Here is a 6,386-nt window from a genome sequence, read left to right on the forward strand (position 1 = left end):
TCATACGAGTGCTGTATACACAAGCTTTTAGGGGGGTTTTGTTTTGTTCTTTTTTTGCATTCTGAACTGAAAAGGGTTTGACAAATCAAGATATAAACTCTAGATTTTACCTTCACTTGGCTCAACCAAAAAACCAAACTTGTCAATATATTATTTGATAGCATTATTACATTGGAGCATGTTAACGTGTTTTTAATTAGAAAATGTCCGTTTATTTCTTTACTTTCATAGGCATCGCATTCGGTAAATATTTTCCGTAAGCAATAACTATGTGCAGACCTCATGCGAAATTTCGATAAAAACAATTTAGAAGCTAACCTTGTGTTCTTTTTTTAGCGCAAAACGCCCGTATTGCAATGTCAGAGTCCATCAGATTATCGCTTTAAGCACCAGAGCAAAGTGCCGCTCAGTTCTCAAAGTTGAGCGCATCTTGACTCTAGATCTTCTCATAAAGATAAATGGCCGCTCTAGTGGACACTGGCACAGTAACAAGGCTCGTTTGCATTGGTTATATTGAAATTCGGCCAGTCAGAATTACTTCTTGACGCAGATAGATATGCCGTATCAGTGCTATACAACTGATCATGTACAAACCAAAAAAGGATAGGAAAAAGAAAACGTTGACAGATAAAAGATTTTAGATAGACAAAATAACATTTTCGTGACAACTTGTTGTAAGTTTAATTCAAACTTATTTTGAGTTACTCGTTACCATATTTAAATTCTTCTGGAAGTTTACATACATTTGAGGTTGAATGAAATGAGTTTTGAAAATGAGTCGAACAAAACTTTGCTTTCTCGACAAACGTTCACGTTTTAGGTGCAGAAAAAGTTCAAGAGAAAAACATCAGTACGCGTAAAGACAGTACACGACTTTTCTTCTCTATTATAAGGTCTGTTAAATGCAAAAATAATCTGGGAAATTCTGGTACGCAATTGCGTACTTTGCGTAACGGCAGGTACGGCCCTGGAAAGAGACGTGACGGTGACGCACTGGGACACCGCGATTCACTTTTCTTTTTTAGTTCATTGCAACTGAAATAAAAAAAAACAGCACGTAGTGTGCGTAGCATATCTGCAAACTTCATTTCTGAATTGAAAGATTCGGATCAGGAGCTGGGGAATGCTAGCTCTCTTAGTGTTTTTGACAAGGAGCGGGTATCAGAAATTAAACGCTTTATCTCTGAACACGAATTTTCTGCCTCCTGGGGTCAACTCAATAAAACATTTGCAAGTGCAACAACAACAACAACAAAAAAATAACAACAAAAGTTATGATGACGCTGACGATGACTATGATCATGATTGCTTTACACATATGATATCGTGCACGCATTCGTGCTCGTACTACCTCGCGACTAGGTCCCGGAACAAGGGGAAAATTCTGGTTCGGCACGGGTGAGGCAAAGTCGTTTACACGACAAAATTTATCCGTGCCGAAACAATTTTTTGGGGACGCGTACCATTTTTACCCTAGCCGTGCCAAAAATTTTCTGTCGTGTAAATGGGGTTTAAATGGGGCCTTAAGTTAGTTAGATTTGGGCTTGAACTCACATTTCAAGTCTAGCGATGAAAAAAACAGTAGATTCGGTATGTTATAAATTCCTCCCTTTAAAAAAGCGCTGACCTCTACATTAACGGCCTTCGAGTAGTCTAGCATAGTTAACTTTTCACAACATGCCGCGTATTTAAATTAAAAAAAAAAAAAAAAACAGAAAAACAAACGACCTAAATCTAGCGCGCCAATAAAATGAAAAAAGAAACGACAATAAACCCCAAATGACAGATCGTTTAATAAACTGTCAACTAAAATACAAACATCAATTGTACTTCCATATCATAATTCTTAGGCAGTGTACTCGACTTTCGGCTACATATTATTTCCATTCGGTGAAAGGTGTGTGTTCATAAGATATGTTTCATTTCAGGGTCAAAGACAATAACAGCAATACAATGTCACACTGTTTCGTTTTATTCAAAAACACTTGTTCAGCACTAAGAAAGACGCAACCTCGTTCCCAGGGTCCTCGCTAATATTACTTGAGCATTTTTTAAGTACCAGGCCACTTTATAAAATTATATATCTCTGGACGCTTTTCCGAACGAAGTATATATAGTTGGCTTGTGGAAGATGCGGATGAACCGTCACTGGACGTGGATGACTGGCTGAAGATGGACCGTGAGAGAGCAAACTTTCGCCGTTGCGCACTTCCATACAAGTGTGGCTTTCTTGGATCTATCCCAAATTCTTTTTCCAAAGTGTTGGGAAAATCTTTGAACACAATTCCCATCTGCCCTGCTCTTACATAGGGCATTTTCTGGCCTGCTTTTCCCACAAGGTCACCTACAATGAAACCAAAAGAGGTGATTTAGTTATAATTGCATCCATTGTTTTGACAAGTTTTCTTTCCCTTTAGGTTACACTATACCTATTGTATGTCATACAGCAATACACCTGTTTATTAATAAATTTAAATTATGCATAAATTATTACTATAAATGTATTAACTATTATTATTACTATTAAAACTATACAATAACTCTATCACACAAAACATACTCAATGTAATAATTTTGTGTGTTCAAGAGTCTATTGACAATAGTTTTTATTCTGATTCTTTGGTTTCTTAGGCAATAAGGATGCATTTTGAAATGAAAATTATATTTCCTGTATTCACAAGGCAGTATAGCAGTTATTCATTTTAAATATAACCTAAATAACTATTGTGCTATGATCTTAAAGCAAGTATAGAATAATACAAGGAAGGGCATAAAAATGATACAGAATTGTTTATAATTCAAAACTGAGTTCTTGAAAACCTTATCAGGGTGGGGGATTTCCTGAATTGTCGACAATTTCAAGTTAGGTTTATGATGACCTTAATATATACCATATATACCATGTTGTATTGTTTTCTGAATCAAAGAATAATACAAAGCTTTTCATACTGCATTTTCTGTTAAAAACTTCCTGCAATACTTTAACAGACACTTTTCCTTTTTCCCTTTGCTTTACTATCAAAAAAGAGAGAATCAAATAAAAAAAAATATGTTAAAAAGGACATTAATACAATATAAACAAAGTACCCCTAATGACTATCTGAAAGCAACAGATATTTAGCAAGAATGCATGGCACTGATATAAGAATAATAGTTAGTAATAAACACAATGATAATATTGTCTAGCCCAAAAAATGTCCACACCTGGATGATCACCAAAAACACAATGGTGTTTACCAATTAACTAGGCAGGATGATCGAAAACAAGCAAAGAATATGATAATTTCACCTCTCACATGACATCTCTTGGAAAAAATTGTACCCTCGGCTTATTGCTTTCTATGAAGCATCTTGATACTAGAAGTCTGTTGTTTTCTAGAACCGCTAATTCTTGAACTATTATTATTATTATTATTATTAACTATGATTTTTTATCCAAATTCTGCAAATTAATTATATTCTAAATTAATTTCAAAATGTGTAGTTCCAAAAATTATCCATATCTCCCCCACAAAAGGGATTTTTCCTAAGCCCCCCCCCCATCCTCTGGTAATTTCAATAAGGTTCATACATTTCCTTATAATTATAACCTTTTTGGCCTTTGAGACCCCTCCTATGCTCTGAGACCAGCTGCTTTTTGGGAAAATGGGCCTGTGACCAAGGAAGGCAGAAATCAGAACTTTACCCCTCCCACCCCCAGTAATTTTTAATCCCTCCTGTGGGGGGGAGGAGTATGGAACCAAACAATGCAGCTTGAATAGAAATAATTATTAATTGTACTGCATTTTAATATTAAGCAAAGGAGAGTTTAGCATGCTAACCATCAAGTCACAGCTGTGCCTCACACTTTGTGACAGTAATAAATGCAATGTTGCTGCTGGTTCAATGATAATTTTAATTATTTATGTAAAAATATAAAGCATACATACAATGCTTGTGAGATATAAAGTAACTAGCTAGGATTTTATATCTACTAACGCAATACGGTAAGTCAAATTATTACGTGGGAAATAGAATGGAGAATTTAAATTTTAAATAAGGGGTTTAAATAAAAGGGACACTGTAACAGGGATTTTAATGCTTTTCGCTAAAAAGTACTTAAATTGGTGAATAGGTCTTCTCGTAGATGGAGTGTACCAAGTACATCAAGTTGGCGATAGAAAATAAATTGTTGTTCAAGGAGAAAGGGAGCCATAATAATTTTTAGGTGTTTCTCCAGTCCACAAGGGCAAAACTTGAAAACATCAGCCTGGTTTTTTCAAGTGGAGATCTAATGTTCCTGATGACATCACAACAATTATATAATCACTTGATATTATGTTTATCGTCTCAGTACACTTGCATGGTGATTTTTAACAAAAATTGGACCACTATTCGTAGTTTCCCAACCCTCCAAATTTATTTTTTTCCTTGGTGGCCATTTGGCCACCAACTGCTCAAGTTTGGTCACCAGCTCACACTTTCAATCCTTCTTTTCCATTTTAGTCGCCAGGCTGGCGAGTTCGGTTTCAATATAGTTGCCAGCTCCAAAATTTTAGTCGCCATGGTGACTAAAATGGTCTTAACTTGGAGGGTTGTTTCCATGTCTTTAGGCACTTGAGGTTTTGAATATAAACTGGTGACAGTGTCCCTTTAAACCCTTAAGTCTTAAGGTTTAAGAACCAAGTATTATTTCATTCATTCAGTAAAGTCAGTACATTTATTCATTCCGAAAAGTCAATACCCTAATTATAACCTGCCTTCACAGTATTGTTGGTTTGTTGTTGTTTAATGATCATAAGGGAAAATATAATACACCTGTATTAATAGGTCTACTTATGTAAAATAAATAACCTAGCTTGATATATTTCTCAAACCCTGTACAGCCGTAATATATTAAAGCAATAATTTAAAATGTAAAATGTAAATGTAAAATGCACCGATGAAAGAAAAATATTTCCATACATTTCGGGGCTACTGCCCCTTCTTCAGTGTAAATTTTAACGCCAGAAAACAGCACGTGCACGTGATCAGTTTGAAAAGTGACAAATTAAAACGTACAGTACGAGCGGGCACGCTTGTTAGAGTGAACACTAATTATATGCGCTACACAGTCACACGGAATTTCAGTTCGAGATTTCTGTGTTACTACAGCCGTAATAAACTTATCAAATTCCAAGTGACTTCTCATCATATTTTCGTATCTGCAGGTGAGTAGACTCAAGTTCACTGAGGATGACCACTATCAGGCCTAAAACATGTTTTAACATTCTGAGATATGAGCTGCTAAAGCATGTATAGCTTTAGTTCTGTATTTATTTACTCAGAGAAATTATTATTTTTATTACAAATCAGATTAGTAAACAAGAATTTGCTATATACATTTTTATTGAACACTAATAATATTTAAAAAATAATAAATTTATTGAGCTACCGTAATGATTCGATTTAGCGCCCTCTATATTTTATTTTTAATTTATCTTATGGTGGTTTTAATTGAATAGGGCATTGGGCTCTATGTTGTAAGTTTATAAAGGCTGCTTTCTATTCGCTTTTTTCACGATCCCATAATACATCTTGTTTTATACAAATAACCCCCCAAAATTTTTGCATAAGCATTGTTTTCAATTTCTCTGGGGACGATTGCACGTCACTGTAAATCCCAAGAGAAATTGAAAACAATGCTTATGCAAAAATTTTGGGGGGTAAACAAGATGTATTATGGGAACGGTGAAAACAGCGAATGGATAATTTCGCTATTTTGATGAATTATTCTCTCAATCTGGTACGTATATAAACGTAGTTATCAGAGCTAACGTAAAACAACAACTGCAGCCTGTGTGTGTCGCCAGTACAATTAAATTTGGCAAGATTTCCGCAAAGCCCCCCCCCATTAATTATGCATACAATATTCTGACTGATTCGTTCTTTTCATGATTGCTGTTTATGTATAGTGATAGTATGAAATAATTGCATACATAATTAATGTTGGGGGCTGTGCGGAAATCTGTCCTTAAATTTTAATACAGTTAGACATTTAGTTGAAATTCAGTTATTCGAAACTCCGTTATTTCGAGCTAAAATGCTTTCATCGAGTGCTGCCTCGATGATAACCTGCAGAACTAGTTCAGGTTATCATCGAGGCAGCACTCGATGGCCGATATCAGCTAGCTTTTTACACTTTAATGCATGAGTTGTAGTGAAGGAAAGTAATTTATTTTTGCTTATAAGCGTACGACATAGGAACTGAATTATTCATAAATCATAAGCTTATATTCAATTGTTGGAAGCTTACCTTTACTTGCTCCTCAGGCAGCACATTCCCTAATTATGCTTCCCATTTCCCGTCTTGTAGAATTCATCCCCTTTTCATGGTACTTTTTAAAAACATTTTTTTGTTCCTCTGA

At 35.2% G+C, this 6,386-nt stretch overlaps 1 long non-coding RNA gene across 1 annotated transcript; it reads right to left on the reverse strand.

Moving 5' to 3' along the window:
* Positions 1 to 1,775: 1,775 nt before the first annotated feature.
* Positions 1,776 to 3,323, reverse strand: LOC144633029 (uncharacterized). Its single transcript, XR_013566987.1, has 3 exons — positions 3,290 to 3,323; positions 2,950 to 3,015; positions 1,776 to 2,344 (listed from the first exon to the last, which is right to left on the reverse strand). It is a non-coding gene; the product is annotated as an uncharacterized LOC144633029 (long non-coding RNA).
* Between the last annotated feature and the right edge of the window lie 3,063 nt (positions 3,324 to 6,386).

Source organism: Oculina patagonica, chromosome 12 (genome assembly GCF_052425735.1).
Source record: "Oculina patagonica isolate OP01 chromosome 12, crgOcupat, whole genome shotgun sequence".
Classification (NCBI taxonomy): domain Eukaryota; kingdom Metazoa; phylum Cnidaria; class Anthozoa; order Scleractinia; family Oculinidae; genus Oculina; species Oculina patagonica.